We start from the raw sequence: 12,366 nt of genomic DNA, 5'->3' as shown, positions 1-12,366 counted from the left end.
GCCTTACAATTGCTATAAGCCTCCAGCCTTTAGGTCTCTTGTCAGCTCTCTGAGGATTGTAGCTGGGTGGGGCTGGCCTCAGGCACGGGAGCACCCAATTGTTTCAGACTTGGGAAGGTGGGGCAAACCTCCTACGTGGGTCTTTGAGAAGCACAAGTCTTCTGCAGCTGACAAGCACTGCCGCCCACAGGTCCACACACACAGTCAACACAGTCCTGTCCCGTGTGTGCGCCCCAACCTCCCGACGTGGACCCAGTCTCTCCACTGCGGGAGCCCCACACACTCCACCACTGTCCCACACTCTCCACCCGCTCCTTGTGCACACCCTGCCCCACTGAAGTTGGCTCAGTTGCCAGGCTGCAGAGAATCCAGTCACCAATCTATGCAGGCCCACAAGTTGCCAGAGGGCTAGTTGCTGGGTGGGGCCAGTCTCTAGGGTGGGCTGCCTGCCCTGGCTGACTTGGATTAAATCCGTGCTCTAGCGGGTGGGGCAGACCCTGGGCTAGCAGGCCCCAGGGAGAACTCCAATGGTGTCTCTGTCAGCACGCCCACACCAGCCCACAACAATGGCCGTCGCCAATGTCCCAGTCCCTGGAGAGGTCTCACCCCTCACCGAGATGCACTCAGGGCCTATCAGGTGAGTCTCTTTTCACCAAAGCACTGTGCACCTTTCTTTCTGGTGATTTTAGGATGCTTTCTGAAACGGGTGAGTTTGCACGCGGGCCCTTTAAGAGCCGGTTTTAGTTTCTTTGTGAACCGGGTTTTTTGGGGGTACTCCCCAATGTTTTAGTAGCAGGCAAAGTCAGATATTATGCCGTTGGTCTCGATTGTGCTGGGCCACAAAATACCCACAGCAGGGGCGCTCCCGGCTCAGCGCCCTGTGCGCCTCCAGGGAGGCTGTGTACCTGTGAGCTGCTCCCGGGCGGCTGCGAAGCTGGCGGTTGTGAAGGCGGCGTTTTTCCTCTCCAGAAGGGAGTTTCTGCCTCTTCCACCTCAGTTAGGATTGTCCCTTGTTGTAGGAGTTCCTCTTATCCAGTTTTCAGTTCTGTCTCAGGGGTAATTTTTCCACTAGTAGTTGTAAATTGGCTGTGTCCGTGGGAGGAGGTGAGTTCAGAGTCTGCCTATGCTACCATCTTGACTCCCTACCTGACTGATTTTTTTGAAACCTTTACAGGTAAGGAAATATGGAAAAGAAAAGGATGCAGGTGATTATGTCTAAATCTTGTCATGTGATAGGCAACTTCCCTCTCACCACAGGACCTTTGCCCATGCTCTGACCTCTGGCTCAATCACTTCTCTTTCTCCTCTGCATGGTGATGCTCCAAAGCTTCCTTCAGACCTCAGCCCAGTGATTGCTCCCTCAGGCAAGTGGACCCTGCCCATCCTCCAGTTCCATGACCTCTTGGCACCGTCTACTCTCCCTCCTTAACCTTTATCACAGTTACAATTTTACATATTTTTTATACTTTTGTGATTAAATGTCTATGTCACCACTAGACTGTGAGCTGTGAGAGGAGAGGACCAAGTTTCCTTTTCCTTCCTATTTATCGCCAGTATCTAGCACGATGCCTGGTTTATAGTAGGCACTTGATATAAGTAAGAAAGAATAAGTGAACAATAAGGCAGCACAAACCTTAACTGTGCTGTATCTGGCGGGGCTGGAGCTGCCTCTTACCTGCTGGTGGAGCCAGCTGTGAACACCTTTCCCCAACTCTGCATTGATGGATATCACCATAGCTTGAAATCAGCCACAGTGGTAGTGTTTACACCACAGAAATAAGCAAATGCTACAAGCCAGACCTCCTCTGCTCTCCTCCCCAGCCCCACCCTGCCATCTGTCATTAAAACATTTACCGGCTCACCACCGCACAATCTGATTTCTGAGAGTTTTTCTCCTTAACCTCTATATACCCACTTCCATAGTTTGATGCGGTGTTATGTAATCTTAATACATCCATGGTCAGTTCTTTGCCAAATTTTCTTCTAATTGGCATGCATTCTTTATTCTATGTAGGCACGTAATATAACATCAATAGGAATTGAAATGTATGATATTTAAATGACTGCCATCAGAGAACCTAAGGACTTGGCTGCAGATCATTTCACCAAAGTGTGCTAGACTTTCAGGGAGCACAGAGCAGGAGCGGTCTTTAGTTTCCTTTACTGAGAAACTACAGATGCCCCAGAGAGGATGTGCTTATTCAGTGGCAGCATGATGACACGAGGGAGGCAGTGAACAGAGAGGCAGAGATCTCAACGCCATGCTTCATTCCACCATGAAAGGGCTGTGCAGCTCTGGAAAATCACCTGGCCTCTCTGGTTCTGTTTCCTAGCATGAAACATGACAGGGTGGAGTTAATGATTCAATTGCAGGCTTTACTGAAGAGGGTATGGGTGAGGTTGACCTTGCAGCCCCAGGTAGAGGGGAAACCTGATGGATCTGGGCTCTCAGACCTCATATTGGTGGAGCTGTTTGTGAATTTCTGTTTTCATCAGCTGTCCGTCACTAGGAAGAGCATTTGTCCCTTGAGAGCAGGGGTCCATCTGAGGTGTGTGTGTTTACTTTTTATGACTTACTGGTATTTTAGTGAAATCAAAGTCTAAGTTAAGATGTAGTGATGACTGAGAAAAGGATCTTGGGGCATGAAGGTAGAGGGATGGAGATTCCAGACCAAAAACTTAACTACAGTTAGCTCTTGAAGAGACGCGCTCATTGTACAAAGATCATGATTCCCCGCCACACGTGGTCGCTGCCACAACCATGGACTTCTTCCTGAATCTGCCTTTATGTTAGAGTGTGTGTGGGATGCACTGACCCCAGTTAAAGCTATTATTAGCCTTGAAGCAACGCAGCACACAACTCTGCCTTTTGTGGATCATGGCAGAATTTTTAATGCTGGTAAAGTATTTAGCTGGATAAATTTAGGGGAGAAGATTCTAAGTTGCTTAGGGAAGAGAGATCTAAGCGGCATCATCGACATGGTTCTAAATCATTCATCCATTGTTTAAATACATGCGATCTGTGAAAGAGTTTATGTCAGACAGCAGAGCACCTCTGGATGATGGTGTTAGCTCATGTGAGCCCTGGGAGGCTTAGAGACATTTAAGAAAAGAATACAAATGACACACAAAGGCCTTTCTCATGACCTGCATAATGCCTTTGTCAAAAGTAAGTGTTCCTCGGGTAATGCGTAAAGAGGTGGACTTGAACAATTACAAGGGGCTGTGGACGTCACATGGTCTGATCACCCAGCAGTGTGGTGAGCCCTTTTCCAGTCTTCTTGACAGTGATCAGCCAATTCCTCCTTAAATTCTTCCAGCAAACTCACCACATTACAAGGGTAGCCCACAAATTATCCGAAAATATCAGAGCAAGCTGAAATCCACCTCCTAACAATGTGCACCAACTTTGTAACCACTCTCACTACCCAGCCCTGATTTTCCTCTTAGGCTTTAGTAAAATACCTTTTTTTTCCGGCTCGCCCTGAACCCTTATTTCAGCTCAAATATTTCCTAGTGTTTACCAACAAGAGCTGTGACTTAGAATTATTTGGGCTTCGGAAGACTCCAAGGTACTTTTCTCAGATTCCGTGGACTCTTCTATCACAGCTGTTGTGTCTGGCAGCTGAGCAGACCTAAAACTAGGAAGAATCATCTCAGGGATGACTTAGGCGTCAATATAAGTGGTTGTTATTGTCATAGTCTCCCCCAACCCTCCCCACTGCTTTGCTTAGGAACCATGTGAATGTCCAAAAGGTAGATAATAGGAGATTTGTTGTATTGATGCTCACGGTCTATTGAATCTCCAATTTAAAAAAATATACAGCTCTGAAAAATCACACTCATATAAATTCTACAAAAAATTTAAAACTACATAAAGCACAATGCTGTGCTACAAATTTCAGGTATAGTCTTCTGTTTCTCCTCGGTCTTGGTGCAGTGTTGCCTGGTGCTGGGAACTAGGTCATCCCTGGGAGCACTGGAAGTGACCTAAGGTAGACTGTCCTCACGAGGAGTGGCCAGAAAACCGGCAGGACATTCCTAATCAACTGTTAAACCTCTAGTGAGATGATAGGGTCCTGCTCTCAAGAACTTAAACATAGTTGGGGAAAGAAGCTGGTGGGAAAGTCTTCTCATGCTGGTGGGCGTGGGGTGATAGCTCACGGTGGTCTTGATTTGCATTTACCTAATAATTAGTGATGTTGAACATCTTTTCATGTGCCTGTTGGCCATCTGTATATCTTCTTTGGAAAAATGTCTATGCAGATCCTCTGCACATTTTTAAATCAGGTTGTTTGTTTTTTTTCTTGTTGAGTTGTATGAGTTCTTTATACATTTTGGATATTGACCCCTTGTTGGATATATGATTTGCCAATATCTTCTCCCAATTGGTAGGTTGCCTTTTGTTTTGTTGATGGTTTCCTTTGCTGTGCAGAAGCTTTTTAGTTTGATGTCGTCCCATTTATCTATTTTTTCTTTTGTTTCCCTTGCCTGAGGAGACATATTCAAAAGGATACTGCTAAAACTGTCAAAGAGCATATTGGTGCGAATGTAAACTGGTGCAGCCACTATGGAAAACAGTACGGAGATTCCTCAAAAAATTAAACAGAACTACCGTATGATCCAGCTATTCCACTTCTGGGTATTTATCCAAAGAACACGAAAACACTAATTCAGAAAGATACATGCACCCTTATGCTCAGTGCAGCGTTATTTACAATAGCCAAGACATGGAAACAACCTAAGTACCCATCGACAGATAAATGGATAAAGAAGATGTGATATAGGGGCCGGCCCAGGGGCATAGTGGTTAGTTCGCACGCTCCACTTCCACGGCCAGGGGTTTGTGGTTTTGGATCCCAGGCACGGACTTACACACCAATCATCAAGCCATGCTGTGGCGGCATGCCACATACAAAATAGAGGAAGATTGGCACAGATGTTAGCTCAGGGCCAATCTTCCTCATCAAAAAAAAAAAAGATGTGGTATATATATTCAATGAAACACTACTCAGCCATAGAAAAGATGCAATCTTGCCATTTGTGATGACATGGATGGATCTTGAGGGTGTTATGCTAAGTGAAATAAGTCAAATGGAGAAAGCCAAATACCATAAAATTTCACTCACATGGAAGATAAAACAACAACAACAAACACACACATAGATACAGAGAACAGATTGGTGGTTATCAGAGGGGAAGTGGGAGGGTGAAAGGGGTAAAAGGGCACATTTGTGTGGTGACAGATGTCAACTAGACTTGTGGTGGTGAACATGATGTAGTCTATACAGAAGTCGAAATATAATGATATACACCTGAAATTTACATGTTATAAAGCAGTGTAACCTCAATAAACAAAATGTCTTCCCAAATTTCCACCTGTATTAGTCAAGTCTGGAGGCTGTACTAAAAAGACCTCAAAATACAGTGGCTTAAAAAAGGAAGACTTTTTTCCTTTCTCATGTGAAAATATGGGTCGATTGTCCAGAGCCAGGAGGGTGATTCTGGAGTGTTGAGGATCTGAGATATCAGATATCTTGTTTCTCTGCCATCCTCAACATTCAGATTCCATCTCATGGTCCAAGACGGCTGCTTCAGTATCTACCACTGTATTCATAGTCAGGTGGTACAGAGTCTGCAGCATCCAACAGTCGAGCAAAAGGGGAAGGAGAGGGAATGCTTCTTTCCTTTAAGAGCACAATGTGGAAATCACATGCCTCTCTTACACTTACATATGGCCACATATATGGCCAGATCTTGGTCACATGGCTAAGCACCCAGCTTCAAGAGACAAGGAGGACTATCCCTTTAGATAGGCGAACAAATGCCCATCTAGAAATTGTACTGGTATGGAAGAAGGGGGGATTGGATTAAGGAGGAGAACTGGCGGTCTCTTTCCTGTGACTGAACTTAACAACAACAACAAAAATTAGGGGCCGGCCCAGTGGCGTAGTGGTTAAGTTCGAGCACTTGCTTCAGTGGCCCAGGGTTCACCGGTTGGGATCCTGGGTGCAAACCTACACACTGCCCATCAAGCCATGCTGAGGTGGCGTGCCATATACAAAGTAGAGGAAGATGGGAACAGGTGTTAGCTCAGAGCCAATCTTCCTCAGCAAAAAAATAAAAAGTAAACAAAACTTAGAGCAAAACCACCAATTATTATTATTATTTTTTAAAGAATTTATTTATTTATTTATTTTCCCCCCAAAGCCCCAGTAGATAGTTGTATGTCATAGCTGCACATCCTTGTAGTTGCTGTATGTGGGACGCGGCCTCAGCATGGCTGGAGAAGCGGTGCGTCGGTGTGCGCCCAGGATCCGAACCCGGGCCGCCAGCAGCGGAGTGCGCACACTTAACCGCTAAGCCATGGGGCCGGCCCTAAAACCACCAATTAGAGTGGCTAAAATTAAAGAGCGGTTTCACGCAATATTGGTGAGTGTGTGGGGCAACCGGCCCCTCACATATTGTTGACAGGAGTGTCAATTGATCCAAGCTTCTTAGAGGGCAATCGGCAGCATCTATCATTCTTTAAGATGTGCATACTGTATGACCCAGCAGTCTCACTCCTAGAAACTTAACCCACAGAAGCATCGTACAGCGTGCTTAGATATTTGTCTGTGATGATCCTCACAGACACAGTGTCAGTGACAGCCAAGGGCTGGGGCTCTCTAAATACCCATCAAGAGGGAGCAAGTTTAAAAAATGGTGGTGCGTCTAGATAGTGGAGTATTATGTAGCTGTTGAAAAGAATACAGAAGATCAATATGTACTGATGTAGCATATGTTCAAGCCTTATTCTTAAGTAAAAAAGCAAGTTTGAGAAGAGTTATACACAGAAAAGTCCCATTTTCGTGAAACATAAATATGTGTATGCTTGCATATATTTTCATATCTGTTTGTAGATACATAGAAAATGTGAAAGGATGCCCTCCACGCTGTTACCTGAGGCAATTCCAGGACATGGAAGTGGCAGAAGGTGGGGAACAGTTTTTACTTTTCACTTCATACATATCTGTAATGTTTGGCTTCCTTATAAGTGAGCATCACTTTTGTAATGAAGTGTACAGATTTAGGGGAAAACTGATCTAAAACAGATGAAGCATTAAACAGTTAAATGTCATTGCAGGAAATATGACTAAGTAAGTGTAACAGTTGGGGATACGTCAAAATGCTACAGGAGCCGGGGGCGGAGAGCAATCAGCACTGGGGCAACAGGGGGAGGCTGGGTGAAGGAGCAGAGGTTACACGGAAAGAACAGAGTACAAGACTATACACACAATTTGCTTCTAATGAGAGGTGTGTGTGCGCATATATCTGTATCATCTCTGTCTGTATAGATAGATACAGAGAAATACACAAGAAAGTCACACCCCAATATTATTAACAGTGTTTATCTTGCTGAGACATGTGCTTTAATTTTACTTCTTTAGATTTATCAGTATTTTCCAAGTGTTCTACAGAGCACTCTTGGTTTTATGATTTTTTTTTAGCAAAAAAATCAAAAATCAAAGTATAGGTGAGGGGCTGGCCCAGTGGCATAGTGGTTAAGTTAGGTGCGCTCCACTTTGGTGGCCCAGGGTTCGCAGGTTCGGATCCTGGGCACGGACCTACCCACCGCTCAGCAAGCCATGCTGTGGCAGCGTCCCACATACAAAATAGAGGAAGATGGGCACAGATGTTAGCTCACGGCTAATCTTCCTCAGCAAAAAGAGGAAGATTGGTAACAGATGTTAACTCAGGGCCAATCTTCCTCACCAAAAAAAAAAAAAGTATAGGTGACGTTTATAAAGGTGGGAAAGAATAAAAGGACCTTCCTTGGGTGGCGCAGGAAGGTGGGTGGACTGGTGAGACTCCGAGGGAGACCCAAGCACAGGTGAGAAAGATACTACCTCTCCATCATTCCCCCAAGACCCTAGAGGCAGAGGGAGGGGGCGATGGGAACACCTGCTGTGTGCCAAACCCTGATGCAGGTGCTTTGCCTCTTAACTCACTGAATCCCCAGAATGTTCCTGCCCCCAAGAGATATTATTATCTCCAGGATGGGGGTAGGAGTTACAGGAAGGCATATCCCAGCTTGATGTGAGGGCAACAGCCTATTAAACTGGAAGTTTAAAGTGATGCACCAGATACATTTCATAGTGAGGGGCCAGTCCAAGACGTTCACTTTCTTTTTTTTTTTTTTTTAATAATTTTATTTATTTATTTCTTTTTCCCCAGAGCCCCAGTAGATAGTTGTATGTCGTAGCTGCACATCCTTCTAGTTGCTGTATGTGGGACGCAGCCTCAGCATGGCCAGAGAAGCAGTGTGTCAGTGCGCGCCCGGGATCCGAACCCGGGCCGCCAGTAGCGGAGCACGTGCACTTAACCACTAAGCCACAGGGCCGGCCCGCAAGACGTTCACTTTCAAAGATGCTATAATAGAACTGGCTGGATGACTCTTGATGCCGTCACCCGCATCGAGGGTACTAAAAGGCCAGACTGTGAAACCACTGGTGGGGAGGACTTTTAGAGAGAGCTGTAGGAGTGCTGTAAGTGGCCCCAACACCAGGGAGTGGGGGTGGGGGTAGTGATGTGTCAAGAGGTGTATCGGGAACGGTCTGCCCCGGCGAGGAGAATTGTTGATCACAGATATCGTTTAGCATTGTCAGAGCATGTTGGTAATAAAAATTAGGCCAACATTTAGTTGGTTTTATTGTGATTTTCAAATTCTCTCCAATCACTGCACCTCCTTATTGACACGAGTGCCATGGAATGCTCCCACCACCCCTCCAACTTAGTATGCTGCTGTTGGGGGCGAGTCTCCATTTTCTTTAAATCAAGAGAGAAAGGCTATTCAGAAACTTAATTTATGCCCCTGAACTTTGGGGAGGAGCAGAGGACTGGGGTCTGATTGCCCTCTGAGAAATCTACTGGGAAGGAGGAAGGGTAGGCTGGTCAACTGCGGATGGATGAGTGGAGAGAGGCGGGTGCACTGGGAGAGCCCTGCTCTCCCTACGGTCAGGGCAAAGGATGTCTGAGTGTTTTGCCTAGACCAGCTGTGGGCCATGCACACAAGCAGCCTCGGGGGAGTCACGATAGGTCTCATCTGAGGGGTCTGCTGGAGGAACAAACACATCAGGGATGCTTGACCAAGAGAATGGGAGATAAGTGTCCCTCCGTGATGGGTGGGGGGCCCTCTCTGAAGAAACCACAGAAACACTCATGAAAGGAAGGGTCAACTTGAAACCTGTGCCAGGCCCAGAGAGCCCAGAGTCGGCATACACAGTGCCCACCAAATAAGAACTTTCCTATCATCTCTTCTTACTCTCCTCCATTCTCACATTCTTCAGACCCAAGGGGGAGGAGGAGTCAATGTTAGCAGCTAGCAAGTGGAGGAGGGAGAAAGAGGAAAGATGCCTGGCTGGGGCTTTCCACCTGCAACCGTTCGGAGTTCGGCAGAGGGGGAGTGAGTAGCTGTCATGATGAATGGATTTGGGAGAGTTGATAACTACGTGAGACTGGACACCCTAATGACCAAATGAGGGACCTTGTATCACCCAAGAGTGACCAGAACCTGAAGGATCAGTGGAAACAAATGTCCAGTTGCTCTGGACCACAAGTCCTGCTTGTTCAACACACTGTTACATAAGGAACTTCCTAAAAGTGTGAACTCTCTACCCCACTGGGTCTTAAGTGTTAAGAGTGCAGGGTTGGCATCTGTTTTGCTCGTCATTGCGTCTTCAACACTTGGTCCAGTGTCTGGCTTGTGCCACATATTCCATAAATATTTGCTCAATGAATTAATGAATATTAATAAAGCTGAGCAGACTGCATTGTGAAGGGATAAATTTCTTGTGATGGGAAGAAGGGAAGCAGGTGGTCCCTGGGTTGGACTTGCAGAAGGATCTTGCAAGCTGGCCAGATGGTGCCTACATCTCCATCCTGCGCCCACTTCCATGGCTCTAAGCTCTTGCCTGGCTTTCCTACCTTGCCAATAAGGAGTTCACACTCAAGCCCAGGATAAGCCCAGGTTTAGAAATGATGTGCTTTTTGTTTCTGCGTTGCTTTTTAGCAAAAATGAAATTATCGAGCAAAGTGCAAATCTCTGGGCTCAGTATTTACACATATTATCTCTTATCCTTGGAACGAATCTGAAAAACAGATACTATTTTTAATCCTTAACCTCAGAGAGGTTAAGTGATTTACCCAAGGCCACTAGCCCAGCTAGTACATTGCCAAGAGGGGATTCAAATACAGCATGATTATTTTTAGGAGGTGGCGTGTGGGTTCTCTGATAATCTCTCCTCATTATTGAGGTGGGAAGCTTCTTCAGGCACGTGGGCCAAAAGTTTAGACGGTTAGGGAAAAATCACGTGTGGTTTTAGGATTAGAGGAGGCAGGTTTCATGGAGCAAGAGGCCATACATTCAGAGTGCTTTGGGGCCAAGGAAAGGAAAGGTGTGGCAGAGCTCAAATATCAAGCCCCTTATCCACCTTTGCAGGGAAGCACTGGGCATGCTGGGCGGCTGTAGACTGGGGACTATGAGCCAAGTCCAGAGTGTGTGTTTGGTTCTCTGTGGGTTTTGGGGAGCTGGTCAATGAGTTTCTCTAGACTTGAGAATGCACGTCAGTGGATACCAGGACCACACCACTGGGATGGACTTAGGATGAAGATGCCATTATAGTCAAATGTATTAACTTTTATTTGTCAAGCTTTTTAATTGAACTATAACATGTCACATGAAAGCACAAGTCATAAGTGCACAGTTCAGTGACTTATCTCAAAGTGAATGCTCCTGTGTGGCTACCACGCAGGTCAAGAAACAGAATATAATGAGCACTCCAAAAGCCCCTATCCCTGTCTCTCCTGGTAGTTGCTAATCCCTCGCTGCAAAGGCAACCACTATTCTGCTTTCTAACGCCATGTAGATAGCTTTGCTTTGTTTTGAAATTCAAATAAATGGAATCACACAATATGTATTTTTTGTCTGCCTGGCTTCTTTTGTTCAGCATTATATCTGTGAGATTCATCTATGCTGTTGCATATAGTTTTCTCATTTTCATTGCTGTATATTATTCCATTGAAGGACTTCACCACAGTTTATTTTTTCATTTCATTAGTAGACATTTGTTTTTTTCCCCATTTTGGGGCCATAGCAAATAACGATGCTGTAGACATTCTTGTGCGTGTCTTTTGGTGCACATGTGTACACGTTTCTCTTGTGTATACCTAGGAATGGAATTACTGGATCCTGCCATGTGCATCTGTACAACTTTCTTAGATGCTGCTAAACAGTTTTCTAAAGTGGTTGTGCCAGTTTACACACCTGCCCACCAGTGTATGAGCGTTCCAGTTTCTTCTCATCTCTGCCAGTACTTGGTAATAATCCTTTCAGTTTTAGCTACACTGAAGAGAGTGTAGAGGCACCTCATCGAGATTTTTGCATTTGTCAGATGACTAAAGCAGTTGAACATCTCTTCAAAGGTTGATTGGGGGCCCTCTGGTCGTCTTCTTGTGAAGTGCCTATTCAAGTCTGTTGCCCATCTTTTTCTTAAGTTGTCTGTCTTTTTCCTTACTGATTTGTAAGAGTTCTTAAGACATTATGGATATGAGCTCTTTGTCAGTTCTACGTTCTGTAAATATCTTCTCCTACTCTGTGGCTTATCTTTTCATTCTCTTAATGACGTCTTTTGAGGAGTGAAAATTACTAATTTACAGAAGTAAATTTTTTATTTTGGTAAAATATGCAAATCATTTTAACCATTTGTAAGTGTATAATTCAGTGTCATTAAATACATTTGCAACATTCTGTAACCATCACTACTATCTATACCGAAAACTTTTTCATTATCCCTAACAAAAAATTTGTACTCATTCAACAGTGACTCCCCCTTCCCTGTTCCCTCAGCCCCTGGTAACCTCTATTCTATTTTCTGTCTCTATGAATTTGCTTATTCTAGGTACTACATATAAGTGGAATCCTACAGTATTTGTCCTTATGCATCTGGCTTATTTCACTAAGCAAAATGTTTTTAATAACTACCCATGTTAAAGCATATATAAAAATTTCCTTTCTTTTAATGGCTGAGTAAATATTCCATTGTATATACATGCCACATTTTGTTTATCCATTAATCTGTTGATGGACTCTTGGGTTGTTTTCACACTTTGGCTGTTGTGAATAATGCTGCTATAAATATTGGTGTACAAATATCTGTTCAAGTCCTTGCTTTCAGTTCTTTTGCATGTATCCCTAGGAGCAGAATTTCTGGGTCATATAGTATCTTTACGTTTAACCTTTTGAGAAACTGCAGGATTGTTTTCCACGGTGGCCACACCATTTTACATTCCCTCCAGCAATGCATGAGGATCCAAATTTCTCCACGT

General features: G+C 44.8%; 1 long non-coding RNA gene across 1 annotated transcript; it reads left to right on the top strand.

The window, feature by feature from the left end:
* The first annotated feature begins 547 nt into the window (after positions 1-547).
* Positions 548-10,948, top strand: LOC131412376 (uncharacterized). The gene is made up of 3 exons (XR_009221765.1): positions 548-637; positions 6,903-6,976; positions 9,330-10,948. It is a non-coding gene; the product is annotated as an uncharacterized LOC131412376 (long non-coding RNA).
* The last annotated feature ends 1,418 nt before the right edge of the window (positions 10,949-12,366 follow it).

This window comes from Diceros bicornis, chromosome 13 (assembly GCF_020826845.1).
Source record: "Diceros bicornis minor isolate mBicDic1 chromosome 13, mDicBic1.mat.cur, whole genome shotgun sequence".
Classification (NCBI taxonomy): Eukaryota; Metazoa; Chordata; class Mammalia; order Perissodactyla; family Rhinocerotidae; genus Diceros; species Diceros bicornis.
This window is presented reverse-complemented; position numbering and strand designations above follow the sequence as displayed.